Genomic DNA, 16,643 nt, shown 5'->3' with positions numbered 1-16,643 from the left:
TAAGCGAGACCCGGTGGGCAGGGGAAGGGCAGTTGAAGGAACATGGTGGAGGTTACACGTTTTTCTGGAAAGGGAAACCAGAGGCAGTATGCCGCCTTCATGGAGTCGGCTTTGCCATCAAGAATGAGCTGGTCGACCGCCTCAAAGACTCCCCCTGTGGGGTTAATGAATGCCTCATGACTCTCCATATCACCCTATCTCTGAACCGATGTGCCACAGTCATCAGTGCATACGCCCCTACACTCGATGCAACCGATGAGGCTAAAGAGGGTTTTTATTCCAACCTCGAGACATCCTTGTCCCGCGTCCCCATGGGCGATAAATTGATCCTCCTGGGTGATTTTAATGCCAGGGTTGGCAAAGACACAACCCTCTGGGGAGGGGGTAGGGAAAGCCAACTCCAGCGATACCCTACTCCTGACAAAATGTCTAGAACATGAATTCCTCATCACCAACACCCTGTTCTGCCAGAGGGACAAATACAAGGCATTGTGGCAACACCTTCGCTCCAAACACTGGCACCTGCTTGACTATGTCATCGTCTGAGCCAGGGATCGCAAGGATGTGCGCATCACCTGCGCCATGACAGGAGCTGACGACTGCTGGACGGGCCACCGCCTAATCCGATCCATCATTAACATTAACATTGCCCCAAAGCAGAGGGGACAGCAGAAGCAGTTCTGCAAAAAAATTAATGCCGGGGCACTGAGACCCAGCTAAGAGAGCCCTATACAGCCAGCGCCTCACAGCCAATCTGGCGTGCCTTGATGACCCTGAGATGCTGAATCCCCATAGTGCTTGGTCTGTCCTCCAGGCCTCTATAACCAGTGCCTGTGAAGAGACACTTGGTCATTCAACCAGAAAACATCAGGACTGGTTTGATGAAAATGATCAGGAGATTGAAGAAGTAATAGATCGCAAGTGAAAAGCATTTCTGAGCCACGAGCAACAGCCCAACTCGGGAACTGCAAAACAACATTACAGACGGCTCAAGGCTCAGGTTCAACAAAAAATTCGGGACCGAAAGAACAGGTGTTGGATGGAGAAAGCACAGGAGATACAACAACTGGTCGACAGCCACGATATGCAAGGATTCTTCGCTGCAGTCAAGGCCACCTACGGTCCAAACTCCCAAGGCCCCACCCCACTCCTGGCCAAGAACGGGGAAACGCTCAAGGACACTGAGGCTGTCAGGGCCCAATGGAAGGAGCACTTTGAAGATCTCCTCAATCGAGACACTGCCTTTGACTCGAGTGTTCTCAATTCCATCCCGCAGCATGCGACCCGCCACCAACTCAGTGAAACTCCAACGTTGCACGAGGTAGGCAAAGCCATAAAGCAGCTTAAGAATAACAAAGCTACGGGTGCGGATGGAATCCCTGCTGAGGCGCTAAAATATGGCAGAGAGGCACTGTCACATGACCTCATCTCTCTCTCATCTGGAGGGAGGAGAGCATGCCGGGAGATCTGAGATGCAGTGATTGTGACCATTTTTAAAAAGGGGGACAAGTCCGACTGCGGCAACTACAGGGGAATCTCCCTGCTTTCAGCCACTGGAAAAGTTGTCGCTCGAGTTCTCCTCAGTCGTCTTCTCCCTGTGGCCAAGGAGCTCCTCCCGGGATCACAATGTGGATTTCGTCCCCTACAAGGCACAACAGACATGAACTTTGCAGCTCGACAGTTGCAGGAAAAATGCAGGGAGCAGCACCAGCCCTTATACATGGCTTTTTTCGATCTTACAAAGGCCTTTGACACTGTCAACCGTGAGGGTCTTTGGAGCGTCCTCCTCAGTTTTGGATACCCCCAAAAGTTTGTCAACATCCTTCACCTGCTTCACGATGACATGCAGGCCGTGATCCTTACCAACGGATCCATTACAGACCCAATCCACGTCTGGACCGGGATCAAGCAGGGCTGCGTTATCGCTCCAACCCTCTTCTTAATATTCCTCGCCGCCATGCTCCACCTCACAATCAACAAGCTCCCTGCTGGAGTGGAACTAAACTACAGAACTAGTGGGAAGCTGTTTAACCTACGCCGCCTCCAGGCCAGGTCCAAGATCACCCTAACCTCTGTCGTTGAGCTGCAGGATGCGGACGACGCCTGCGTCTGTGCACATTCAGAGGCTGAACTCCAGGTTATAGTCAATGTATTCACTGAGGCATATGAAAGCGTGGGCCTTGCGCTTAACATCCATAAGACAAAGGTCCTCCACCAGCCTGTCACCACTGCACAGCAGTGCCCTCCAATCATCAAGATCCACGGTGCAGCCCTGGACCACGTGGACCATTTCCCATATCTCAGGAGCCTCTTTGCATCAATGTCTACCTTTGTTGATGAGATTCAGCATCGCCTCCAGTGCGCCAGTGCAGCCTTTGGCCGTCTGAGGAAAAGAGTGTTTGAAGACCATGCCCTCAAATCTACCACCAAACTCATGGTCTACAGGGCTGTAGTAATACCCGCCCTCCTGTATGGATCAGAGATATGGACGATGTATAGAAGACACCTCAAGTCGCTGGAGATACATCATCAACGATGTCTCCGCAAGATCCTGCAAATCCCCTGGGAGGACGGGCGCACCAACATCAGTGTCCTCGACCAGGCTAACATCCCCAGTATTGAAACACTGACCACACTCTATCAGCTCCGCTGGGCAGGCCACATAGTACACATGCCAGATACGAGACTCCCTAAGCAAATGCTTTATGTGGAGCTCCTTCATGGTAAATGAGCCAAAGGAGGACAGCGGAAACGTTACAAGGACACCCTCAAAGCCTCCCTGGTAAAGTGTGACATCACCACTGACACCTGGGAGACCCTGGCCGCAGATCGCCCGAGGTGGAGAAAGCCCATCCGGGAGGGCGTTGAGCTCTGAGTCTCCACGCAAAGAGCATGAAGAGGCCAAGCGCAGGCAGCGGAAGGAGCGATTGGCAAACCAGCCCCACCGACAGCTTCCCTCGACGAATGTCTGTCCCACCTGTAACAGGGTCTGTGGCTCTCATATCGGACTGTTCAGCCATCAAAGAACTCACTTTGGGAGTGGAAGTAAGTCCTCGATTCTGAGGGACTGCCTATGATGATGACATAATTGTGTTTCTCCATCAATTGAACATTTCATGATCTGAGTTGTGTAGCTGGAACAAGCAACTGTAGTAAACGTTTCATAAATATTTAATGAGAAAACTACTAATAGTTCCTAAATGTCCATTCCGTCATTGGGATTTGTATCCTACTTGTTCAATTGCACTTGAAATGTAAAAAGTTAAATGTGTCACAGGGTTTACTGCAATCGTATTTTTCCCTTTTGCTAAGTATTTTTAATAATTGATTTTAACGATATTGGTGTAGTCCTTTGGCTGTCACAGTTTTGAATCATGAGTTTTCTTTTTATATCTTCAGGCGACTCAAATGTTGCTACTTTTTAAAAGGGAAAGTTACCATTCTATAATAGATTTCTGATATAAAATAGATTTATATATAGAATAGTGGAAAGAGAGAACTGATTAAAATGCTGGAATTTAATTGAGATAATGCCATAAACCATGTTGGCTCACTTGAATTCCAAGAAAAGTATAGCCTTGAAATCATTTTTTATTTTATTATTTTAATTTATTTTTTTAGCTTTATAAGAATGTCTTTTCTTGTTGACTATTTAAAATAAAAGATTGACATAAGTAGATTGATCTGGACTATTCAATTAATGGTGCTGTCATCTCCATTCACTGGAACGGAAAAAAGGGACTTGATTCAGCTAGCTAATATGGGGAATTCAGTGCCATGGAAATGAATGGTATGAAATTTGTAAATACTGTTTTTTTTTCAAGTAAAAAAACAGTGTCTCATATTTTCCTGCAAGAAAGTCATGTAGCACCATTGAATTTGGTAACCATGAAGGAGAATTGATCTGGCTCATTCATCCTTGCCAAAATATGTGGGAAATGGAAGGTTGTAAAAGGAGAAAAAATGTATTGAGATTTTTAATCTTTTGATGTACTTTCTAGTATTTATAAATGGTAATTTTTCTCTGATTAAATGCGCATTTACAGTTTTATAATATCTCGATGTTTTGTTGACAATAACTTGCATATATATAGTGCCTTAAATGTAGTAAAACGTCCCGAGGAGCTTCATAGGTGCATTATCAGACAAAAATTGACACCGAGCCAAAGAAAGACTTGAAAGAAAGAAAGACTTGCATTTATATAGCGCCTTTTACGACCACCGGATGTCCCAAATCACTTTACAGCCAATGAAGTACTTTTGAAGTGTCGGAAACGCGGCAGCCAATTTGCGCATAGCAAGGTCCCACTAACGGCAGCGTGATAATGACCAGATAATCTGTTTTTAGTGATATTGATTGAGGGATAAATATTGCCGAGGACACCGGGCGTAACTCCCCTACTTTTCTTTGAAATTGTGCCATGGGATCTAAGTCCATGTGAAAGGACAACCAGGGCCTCCGTTTACCATCTCATTCGAAAGACAGGAGACATTAGGACAGATGTCCAAAACCATGTTCAGAGATTTTATGAATAATCTTAAAGGAGCAGAGAGAGTTGGAGAGGCTTAGGGAGGGAATTTCAGAGCTTGGAGCCGAGATGGCTGAAGACATGGCCATCAATTGTGGGGTGAGGGATGTTGGGGATAGGCAAGAGGCCAGAGTTGGAGGAATGCAGAGTTCTCAGGGTTGTAGGGCTGGAGGAGGTTACAGAGATGGGGGAGGGGTGAGGCCACGTAAGGATTGCTCGAAACTAGAATGAAAATTTTAAATTGGAGACATTGGTGGACTAGGAGCCAGTGCAGGTCACCGAGCACCGAGATGATGGATGAATGGAACTTGGTGCAACTTAGGATATGGGCAGTGGAGTTGGAATGAGCTCAAATCATGGAAGATAGGAGGCCAGCCAGAAAAGCATTGAAATAGTCAAGTCTGGAGGTAACAAAAGCATGGATGATGGTTTCAGAAGAAATTAATTGAAGCAGGAGCGGAGACAGATGATACGGAGGTGGAAGTAAGTGGTCTTGGTGATGAAGAAGATATGGGGTCGGAAGCTCATCTCGGGGTCAGGTAGTTCACTGAGGTTGCAAGCAATCTAGTTCAGTCTGAGATGGTGATTAGGGAGAGGGATGGAATTGTTAGTTAGAGAACGGAGTTTGTGGCGGGGACCAAAGTCTGTGGCCTTTGGTCTTTCTGTAGTTTAATTGGTGGAAATTTCTGCTCATCCAGGACTGGATGCCAGACAAACAGTCTGACACCCAGAGGCAGTGGAGTGGTTGAAAGGGTTGATGGAAAACTAGAGCTGGGTGTCGTCAGCATACGTTTGGAGTCTGATGTCATGTCTTCAGATGATGTTGCCGAGGGGCAGCATACCGATGAGAATTACGAGGGGACCAAGGATACATCCTTAGAGGACTTCCGGGGTAATGGTGCAGGACAGGAAGAGAATCCATTGCAGGAAATTATCTGGCTACAACTGGATCGGCAAGAGTGGAACCAGATGAGGGCAGCCCCACTGAGCTGGTCAATGGAGGAGACGCTTTGGAGGAGGATGTTTGGTCAACCGTGTGAAAGGCTGCAAAAAGATTGAGAAGGATGAGGAGGAATAGTGCACCACAGTCACATAGAATGTTATTCGTGACTTTGATTAAGGTCGTTTCATTGCTGTGGCAATGATAGAAACCTGATTGGAGAGGTTCCGGGAAAGATGTGCACAGATTTGGAGGCGACGACAAGTTCAAGGACTTTGGAGAGGAAAGGGAGATTTGAAATGGGATGTTAGTTTGCAAATAGTTTAACTGCACATTCACTCGACAGACTGGGTATTAACACATTCTGAATTTGGATGGAGAACCAACAGGATGGAAATCATGTTTGACAAATTTGCTCGAGTTCTTTGAGGATGTAACGAGCAGGGTGGATAAAGGTGAACCAGTAGATGTTGTATATTTGGATTTCCAGAAAGCATTCGCTAAGTTGCGAGGAGGACGCAAAGAACCTACAAAGGGCTATAGATAGATTAAGTGAGTGGGCAAAAATTTAGCAGATGGAGTATAATGTGGGAAAATGTGAGGTTATCCACTTTGGTAGGAAAAATAAAAAAGCAAATTATTATTTAAATGGGGAGAGATAACAAAATGCGGTGGTACAAAGGGATCTGGATCCTTGTACATGAAACACAAAGTTAATGTGCAGGTACAGCAAGTAATTAGGAAGGCAAATGGAATATTGGCCTTTATTGCAAGGGGGATGGAGTATAAAAGTAGTTAAGTCCTACTACAACTGCACAGGGTATTGGTGAGGCCACATCTGGAGTACTGCGTACAGTTTTGGTCTCCTTATTTAAGGAAGGATATACTTACACTGGAGGCAGTTTAGAGAAGTTTCACGAGGTTGACTCTGGAGATGGAGATGTTGTCATATGAAGAAAGGTTGAGCAGGTTGGGCCTACACTCATTGGTGTTTAGAAGACTTGGAGGTGATCTTATTGAAATGTATAAGATTCTGAGGGGGCTTGACAAGGTAGATGCAGAGAGGTTGTTTCCCCTTGTGGGGGAATCTAGAACTAGGGGGCATAGTTTTAGAATAAGGGGTCGCTCATTTAAAATGGAAATGAGGAGAAATTTCTTCTGAGGGTTGTAAATCTTTAGATTTCTCTACCTCGGAGAGCTGTGGGGGATGATCATTGAATGTATTTAAGGTGGAAATAGACATATTTTTGAAAGATAAGGAAATCTAGGGTTACGGGGAGTGGGCGGGGAAGTGGAGTTGAGGCCAAGATCAGATCAGCCATGATATTGAATGGTGGAGCAGGCTCGAAGGGCCAAATGGCCTGCTCCTATTTCTTATGTTCTTACGTTCTTATTGACGGGCAGCTGCTGAACAAAGACTACAGTTATACCACCACTTTGAGTTGAAGCAGTTTTAGGTGCATTTTAATAGAAAAGTCCCGATGAAATTTGGGAGCCAGGTTTCGGTTTGACTCCTGAGCTCATTTAAAGCTGTTCCAATTTCTTATGTTCTTACGTAAAGCCTAGTGGTGTGACTCACACTAGTTGTCCCAAGTGCATATAACTTTAATCTGGTGTGAAGCCAGATTTGAAACAATGCCCAGGCATTTTATTTTTTGATAATGTTTGGAAAAAACAGATATTCCCATCTGCACTATTTTAACATTAAAAAGGAGCTCGCAAGGTAGCAGAGCTCTGAACATGTGTCCAATATTCCTTTGCTGCTGACCAGTTTGCAGTCTGCAGTGATGTGCAGGTGCTAGTACAACTCTGATCTGCCAGCTGAACATTGCAGTCTGGAACTACTGGCTTGAGAACAGTAGCTGCAGCATAACTAACTTTCTGACCTACATTTGATCCTGGCCCCTCAACTCAAATTTAAAAAAAAATTATTTTAATATCATTAGGCACATAAGAGCAGGAATGGGCCATTAAGCCCATCAAGCCTGTTCTTCCATTTAATTAGATCATGACTGGTCTGTTCCTCAACTCCATTTACCCGCCTTTCTTCCATATTCTTTGGGTGGGTGTGGGGGTGGTGGGTGGGGGGCGTCGGAAGGCGGAAGAGTTCAGTATTTCCACTACCCTTTGTGTGAATAAGTTTTTCCTGATTTCCCTCCTACATGGCCTAGTTTTAATTTTAAGATTATGCCCTCTTGTTCTGGATTCTCTATCACATCCTTTTATCATTTTAAAGACATTAATTAGATCACCTCATAACTTTCTAAACTCAAGGAAATACAAACTAGGTTTATGCAACCTGATGTCATAATTTTTAAGTCCTGGTAACATTCTGGTGAAACTACACTGAACTCATTCCAAAACCAATAATACTTTGGGATTTTGCATAATTTGAAGCATAACATGCTAAGTGTTGCAAGCTTGGGAGGCACAGGTGACAGAATAGCACCCAAGGAGGCCATTCATCCTGTTGAGCCCATACCGGCACTCTGCAAGAACACTTCAGCTAGTCCTACTCGTCTGCCCTTTCCCTGTAGCCCTGCAAATTTTTTTCCTTCAGGTACTTATCCAATTCCCTTTTGAAAGACGCAATTGAATCTGCCGCCACCACCCTTTCAGGCAGTGAATTCCAGATCCTATCCACCTGCTGTTTTTCCTCCCGTCGCCTTCGGACCTTCTGCCAATCACCTGAAATCTGTGTTCTCGACCCTTCCGCTAATGGGAACAGTTTCTCTCTCTACTTGTCTAGACCCCTCATGATTTTGAACACCTCTATCAAATCTATCAACCTTTTCTGCTCAAAGGAGAACAACCCCAGCTTCTCCAGTCTATTCCACCTAATTAAAGTCCTTCATCCCTGAAATTATTCTTGTAAATCTTTTCTGCACCCTCTCTAAGCATTCACATCCTTCCTAAAGTGCGGTGCCCAGAATTGGACACAATACTCCAGTTGAGGCCAAACCAATGTTTTATACAGGTTCATTATAACTTCCTTGCTTTTGTACTTGAATCTAAGGTTCCCAAAGTTTTCCACATTAGGAGTTTGTTCACTTTGTCTGGGTCTGTAGTAGACTAATTGACAGAGATTGATCGCCATGAGTTGTCAAAAACTCAATTAGCTTTGTATCATGCGACTTCCAAAATGGTAGAAGGCGAACTAGATGGACCGTCGTCTTTTTTTTAATCGAGCAATTCCTACATTACTAATATATGTTTCCTGAGGTTCTTTATCCAACACTAAGGGCCCAAGTTTCCACACGATAAAAAAACGGGCGCCCCTCCGAGCTGGGCGCCCGTTTTTCGCGCCTAAAACGGCGCCGGAAAAAAAACTCGCAATTCTGGAGCGTTCTGCAACTCCTTGTCTGTTTGGCGCGGCGCCCAGGGGGGCGGAGCCTACACTCGCGCTGATTTTGTAAGTGGGAGGGGGCGGGTACTATTTAAATTAGTTTTTTTCCTGCCGGCAATGCTGCGCGTGCGTGTTGGAGCGTGCGCGCACGCACAGTGTGAAAAAAACATTGGCACTCGGCCATTTTTGTAGTTCTTTGTAGCTGTTTAATTTTTGAACATTTTTTAATAAAAGCACATTGCCATCAGCACTTGCAGCCTTCTCACTGTCTCCTCCGCCCCTCCCCTCCGCGGGAACGAAACGGCTGTTTAATTCCCCCCCTCCCCTCCGCGGGAACGAAACGGCTGTTTAATTCCCCCCCCTCCCCTCCGCGGGAGCGAACGGCTGTTTAATTCCCCCCCCCTCCGCGGGAGCGAACGGCTGTTTAATTCCCCCCCCCTCCGCGGGAACGAAACGGCTGTTTAATTCCCCCCCTCCCCTCCGCGGGAACGAAACGGCTGTTTAATTCCCCCCCTCCCCTCCGCGGGAACGAAACGGCTGTTTAATTCCCCCCCCTCCCCTCCGCGGGAACGAAACGGCTGTTTAATTCCCCCCCCTCCCCTCCGCGGGAACGAAACGGCTGTTTAATTCCCCCCCTCCCCTCCGCGGGAACGAAACGGCTGTTTAATTCCCCCCCTCCCCTCCGCGGGAACGAAACGGCTGTTTAATTCCCCCCCCTCCCCTCCGCGGGAACGAACGGCTGTTTAATTCCCCCCCCCCCTCCCCTCCGCGGGAACGAACGGCTGTTTAATTCCCTCCCCTCCGCGGGAACGAAACGGCTGTTTAATTCCCCCCCCCCCCGCGGGAACGAACGCCTGCAGCATTCTCCGTGCCTGAAGCACTTTCACACAGGTAGGAAGATGGTTTATTTAATCTTTTCTTTGCTTATAAATGTTTATTCAGGTTGGATTTATTTGTATAATATTTGTAGAAGTATAAATAAGGATTTATTATAGAATTTAATGACTTCCCTCCCCCCCCCCACCTCATTCTGGACGCCTAATTTGTAACCTGCGCCTGATTTTTTAATGTGTAGAACAGGTTTTTTCAGTTCTACAAAAATCTTCACTTGCTCCATTCTAAGTTAGTTTGAAGTACGTTTTCACTGTGGAAACTTTGAAATCAGGCGTCAGTGGCCGGACACGCCCCCTTTTGAAGAAAAAAATTCTGTTCCAAAGTAGAACTGTTCTACCTCACTAGAACTGCAGAAAAAAAAATGTGGAGAATTGCGATTTCTAAGATAGTCCGTTCTCCACCAGTTGCTCCTAAAAAATCAGGCGCAAATCATGTGGAAACTTGGGCCCTAAATGCAGTACTCTGTTGGGGTTTGACCCAGGCTCTGTACAACTGAAGCATGAAATCCAAACTTTTGAATTCCAAACCCCTGGAGATAAAGGCCAACATTTCATTAGCCTTTTTGATAACTTGTTTCACCGGTATACTAACTTTTAGTTATTTATGTACTTGGACGTATAACTCACTTTGCTCCTCCACAGCTCCTAGCCTCTTACCAGTAAGAAAATATTCAGATTTGTCTTTCTCAAATTCTTTCATGGCCTCCAGCTTCCTATCTCCTCCAGTGCGACACACTCCCCCAGCTTCTTCTGCACTGTCCCTTCCCCTTTCACCCCACCGTTTGCGGCTATGCTTTCGCACTCTTGCCCCCACACTCTGGAATTCCCACCCTAAACCTTCCACTTCCCCCTCCTCCTTTAAGACCATTCTTAAAATCCACCTCTTTGAAGCTTTTGGCCACCCCTCCTAATATCTCCTCCTTTGGTTCAGTGACAGTTTTTCTCTCTTAGACTTCTTTTTGAAATGTCTTGGCATTCCTCTACGTTAAAGGTTCTGCATAAATACTTGTTTATTGTTATTACTGGCAATGGTGAAGGTTTGAGAGCAGATCTCCCTTGGCTGCCAACAGGAAACAGGATGAAAAAAGGAAGGGATCTGAAGAAAAAAAAATAGCTACAAAAACATTTTTATTGCTGAATAATGCATAGGCGGTTTCATCCACAATATGTAAAAGATCTGATGATTTTTTTAATTTATTGGCTAATGTTGAGTTTCTTGAGCAGAAATTATATTTTAACCTATCGTGTTAAAAATGATAGTCTCCAAATTCCAAAAATATTGCACCTATAGGTGGCACTGTGAGCATAATGTTACATGACATAATGGCCCAGATTTTGTGGTAGCAATAACAGTGTGGCTATCAGCGCTCACCATTATTAAGGAGTAAATCGGACAGCAACTTGCAGCGTCTGCAAATGCGCAATTAAATGCGCAAATCAGGAAGTTGCTGTCCGAGTTGCCCTGTTCCTCCACCAGCTTTGCTACACCGGTACCTCACCAAGAGACTTGGCATTTAAACATTTGAAGGGTGTGAAGTTGCGGTACTTACCCATAAGATACCCATTAAACATGCCAGAAAAGGATAGAGCTTGTCCAGTGAAGTGTAAGTGTATTTTTAACTGTGCAATGAGTCTCAATTTCTATCAAACAACCTCACTGGCACTGAAAATTTACTTTTACGTGTGGAGTCTCATTCCTTCAGATTTTAATTATTGTTGGAGATTTTTTTTTAATTTAAAATTAAAATAAAACTTTTTTCTACTTTTTCTTTGTCTCTTTTATCTCTCTTTCAATCCAATCTTTCTTTCCCTCTTAATTTCTCCTTCTGTAGATGATTTTACATTGAATTAAATATTCTAACTTACACTTTCCTGGTTTAGACTGTGTGCTTGCGTAACGATTCTTCAATTTGAGCAGTTAAATAGCCGTGCTTTTGCCTGCCCTGATCACACAGGTCCCAAATCCCTTGTAGAGGACGCTGCACTGTATCAGGCTCCTGATGACTAAGTTGCTGCTCAAAAGCCCGCGAACAGTCTCTGCGCAGCTGCAAGCGTAATGAGTGGCGAGGGCTGTTTGTTCGCTGCTTACTGCAAAATCCAGACCATTGTTATGTGATCAGGACACCTATTCTATTATATTATATTATATTATATTATATTATATTATATCTCCTGTTTGCATTCACACAAGAAAATAATTTTTCTTTTTTTTTTTACAACAATGGTCTATTTAAATAGAGTTTCAAAAAAATAACAGAGAAAAATGGCTTGCACCAGAAAACAAATCGAAATCAAAAATAGCGAGAAAAAAGAACTGTCAGATCCTGCAAAAAGAAGCTTCAGTAAACACTTGAGTATTAAAACAGAAAGAAGAATTAAACATGTGGCTGAGGGAAAAAAAAACACATGAAGGAGTCAGTAGCTTTAGCGTGTTATATTCCCTTACATTGATAATGAACTAACCACAAAATTGATAATTTTTTTAAAGTTAATTTTGAAACTGTAAAAAATCTATTCTAAAATTGTCAATCTTCTATTCTGAAAATCCTAATGATCCACAGAACAACACTCGCTTAAAATTAAATGTATCATTATAGGCACATAAAAGCTGTGCTTTTACTTTACTTTGTCCTGTAGTGGGTTAATATTTGCTGTGCGCTTGTTGATGAAAAATAATATGATCTTTCGAATGGAATTTTAATTGATTACCACTCTCAGTGACCAACTGCATTATTCTAAATTGGGTTTGTTTGATAAACGTGTAATTACCCATCGTCTATCAAATTACTATTTAGATGCCACTTGCTGTAACTCTTCCATAGTAGATAAGTTTAGTTTTTAAATCCCACTTTAGCATTTGACTATGCAAGAAGCACGCTATTAAAATTGAATTACAAGGTCATGACTTTGTTTTTCAGAGGTTTTTTAAAATTATACAGTGTATTAGAAAATGGAAGTACCTTTTCCCAGCTGGAGTACAAAAAAGACCATGTTAATAGAGCTAGCAATAGATTGAGAATTGAGTTTGATTTTCTTTTATCCTAGTGAGGCCCGAGACTTCTTTACTAAAGTGAGCATTTATAGTCCAACAATGATATTCAATTAATGTTTTTAAATAGTTAAGAATGTACTACTGGAAAACTTATCTCTGTGAGGAATTCAAAATAGCAGGTTTTGTTAATTTTTAAAAATTCATCAGTCTGTGGGTGTCGCTGGCAAGCCCAGCATTTATTGCCCATCCCTAATTGCTTTTTATTCAGATGTGACAACACCAATAGCAGAATTTGTATGTATTTATATTCAACTGATCCAGAGAGGGAAGGACAAAAAAACAAGATGAAAAATGAAATGAAGGAATGAAATACAAAATAATTAGAACAGAAAAAAGGGAGAAAGTAAAACAATAGCTAAGAAAATATTCTTTTATACATGTGTGTATACAAGAAGCAGGGCACAGAACCAGCCCTCCTTGTGGGACTGATGGTGGCCTCGCTCATTTGTTTCCTTCCTATTTTCCCACTTCAACTTCTGTTGGTCTTTTCAGTGTGCTTGTGCACCACCCTTGTAGTACTGCTTCCTAGTTAACTGACAGGCAATGCTCACCTTACTGAAATAACACTCCTATCAATCTATCTGGAACCACCAAAATTCTCCTCGAATTTGGTGATGAATATCTGACCCTCAGGCATACTCTTGCCTTCTAAATGGAATTTAGCACTCTGTTATTAAAAATGCGCCAGCATAACCAGTTAGTACGTTGTATGTGTTTTAGGATTCTGATTAAGATGTATCTACTTTTTTTCCTATTTCTTTAGGAAAGCTTAATTTGTGGTATTTTTGGACATTTCAGTTCATTATAATTCATTACAATTACACGTGGGATCAGTCTTGTTTCTCTTTTCAGTATCCTTTCCAATGTATGTATATCTTTTTATGGTGTGGAGTCAAGAACCGAACGCAGCATTCCAAGTATTATTTAACCAGTCCGTTTTGAAGACTTAACAATATTTTTTGAAAGTACTAAATATCCGAGCATTTGATTAATTTTTTAAAATTTGCTTTGTCACAATGTCGAGACATGAAAAGGGACTTGGTATAATTAGTAACTTCATCACTTTCAAAGTCCCCCTGTGCTGATTGCGTTCTAATCATTGTATTCTTATGAAGCACATCATTTCAACCTCCTTTGCAACACTTTACATTTGAGAACATAATAATTAGGAGCAGGAGCAGGCCATTTGGCCCCTCGAGCCTGCTCCGCCATTCAGTAAGATCATGGCTGATCTACCTCAACTCCACTTTCCTACATGCAGGCCATGATCCTTACCAACGGATCCATCACAGACCCAATCCACATCCGGACCGGGGTCAAACAGGGCTGCGTCATCGCCCCAACCCTCTTCTCACTCTTTCTCGCCACCATGCTCCACCTCACAGTCAACAAGCTCCCCGCTGGAGTGGAACTAAACTACAGAACCAGTGGGAACCTGTTCAACCGACGGCATCTCCAGGCCAGATCCAAGACCACCCTAACCTCTGTCATCGAGCTACAGTACGCGGACAGCGCCTGCGTCTGCGCATGTACTTTCTGCTTATGTGGCTTGGTGCCAAATTTATTTTATCTCCTAATACTCTTGTCAAGCGCCTTGGGACGTTTCACTACGTTAAAAGCACTATATAAATACAAGTTATTGTTGTAGTATTGGTTTTAGCCCAAAACTAATTGAAGAATTAATATTTTTATGAGTAATATAATTTTATATGCCCCAAGACATGACTGAATTAAAAAGTTAGAAACATTCAAGGCTAATTGTCTTATAATTGTTTAGTTGTATGAAATACAGAAGTGTTTTGAGTAGCTCCGTAGTCTGGATGGCACCGGACTTAATTGTGGATATTAGTTCTTTGGGTATCCTGCTGCTTGATCTTGGCTCTTGGGAATGAGTTCGACCATTTCTCAGTTGATCCGAGGCCTCTTGTGGTTGGAAAAAAATAGTTGCGTTTTCTATATACCATTTGCCAATCTGAGGCCCTGACTATACTGGTCTCTAGCTTTTGAGGAAAAGAATAAATGTTGTTTAGAAATTGTTCAAATTCCAGAAAGATTATTCATTGGTTAGTTGTTGTGTGTATTTTATGGTAAAATCATCATTTTTTTACCATAGTATAATGCATTCATTCATTCAAGGCCCTGAGTCCTGTGACTCCTTAGATGTAATCCATAGATGTTTTATGTCTGGGTACACATCTGATTAGTGTATACAGAATATAAATGTAGTTGAGCATGTGATCATTCTCCAGTATTTCTTTATTCTTGCAGTGCCTCTCTTAAACTTTGGGGATAAATTAAACTTTACTGGTGCATGTAATATTAAAGCTGTTATAGTTACATACATCTATTGCATGTTCTGCTATAGATCCAGTCAGCTCATGTTTGCAACTGATTCAGTTAGCTGTGTGATTGGGAATTTTGGGGGATATTTGGATTGGGAACACGTAGCTGATAAAGGTAGTGTAATGAATAGCATTTATTATATATTGGTTTTGCTTTGCCATATCATGTCCTTCGCAGATATGAAATTTAAATTTGTGCTCAAGAGGTTGAGCAATATTAGTGGTATCGAATGAAACACAGACGCTACCATTGCTTTAAATCATTCAAAGGCTGAAATGCCAACTGCAAGGTAAAAGCATCCTCTATTTGACTTTAGAAGAACACCTCTACTATACCAGATTGAATTCTTCCTTTTCTATCCCTGTGACCTTTACTGACATTGCCAGTTTTATGCTCACAGTGGTAGTTTTTTGAGCTGTGTTGTTGCAGATTGAGATTACCCAAATTCATTTTGAACAGTCCAAAACTAACAAGAACAATAAATACTGTTTCCATTTCCTTTTCTGGCAGTTAATGTTAACGTTTTGCATAAAATCTTAAATTGGGGGCAGATTTATTCTTTTCTTGTTGCCAGTACCATTTAGATGGAACAAATAACATTTAAAATGGTTATTGAAATTGCTCTACAAATTTTCAAATAATTATTGTATACTTATTTTTATTTAAATTAACCAAGTTTTAAGTTCTTCTCTTAATTTAAAAAGCAGAGAATCTCATACCTGTATATATTTTTTTTGCTGCTGTAGCAGGTAAGTAGCTGAGAGAAGTCAAGTATTTCATATGGGGAAAATAAGCCAAATTTATTTTGCATAAAATTGGAGTTTACAAAATAGACCATGAACATGTTAAATCAGAGCTAATCATGTTCATCATCAACATGGAACCATTTGCAGTACAGAGGAGGCCGTTCAGCCAATCATGCCTGTGCCATCTCTTTACCAGAGCAGCCCAAAACTAGTTCGACTGTCCTGGGCTCAACCCATAGCCCTGTATCTTACTTTGTTTCAAATATTTATCAACTTTTCCCTTGAGATGCAACCGTCTCGGCCTCAACCGCCCCCCCCATGGAAAAGGATTCCATGCTCCAACAGCTCTAAGCATAAAGAAATGTCTCCCGACCCTATTCCTCACTCTCTTGGTTGCAATTGTAAATTGATGACCTCTTATCACTGACTCTCCAAGCAAAGGAAAACAGTTGTCCTGGCCAAAACTGGCTGCTGCATTTCCCAACAGTGACTACAGCTCAAAAGTACTTCATTAGCTGTGAAGTGCTTTGATTCGTCATGAGGCTGTGAAAGGTATAAATGCATTTTTCCCCCTTTTCCTTAATAAAACCCTTCATAATTTCAAAAGCCTTTATTAAATCTGCTCTTAGTTCTTTTTCTCCTCCAGTGGAAATAATTCTAGTATTTGAAGTCTTTTCTCATGACTATATTTTCCCATCCTTGGCATCAACCTGGAGAATCTACACGTTATGCTCTCTCTGGTTTTCATGTACTTTCAATAATGGAATGTTCAAAACTGCATACAGTACTCTTAA

At 42.6% G+C, this 16,643-nt stretch overlaps 1 protein-coding gene across 4 annotated transcripts in view; it reads left to right on the top strand.

The window, feature by feature from the left end:
* Positions 1 to 16,643, top strand: part of sgk3 (serum/glucocorticoid regulated kinase family member 3) — a 174,674-nt gene that overhangs the window by 39,304 nt on the left and 118,727 nt on the right. The window lies entirely within an intron of this gene.

The sequence above is a fragment of the Pristiophorus japonicus genome, chromosome 1 (assembly GCF_044704955.1).
Source record: "Pristiophorus japonicus isolate sPriJap1 chromosome 1, sPriJap1.hap1, whole genome shotgun sequence".
Taxonomy (NCBI): domain Eukaryota; kingdom Metazoa; phylum Chordata; class Chondrichthyes; family Pristiophoridae; genus Pristiophorus; species Pristiophorus japonicus.
This window is presented reverse-complemented; position numbering and strand designations above follow the sequence as displayed.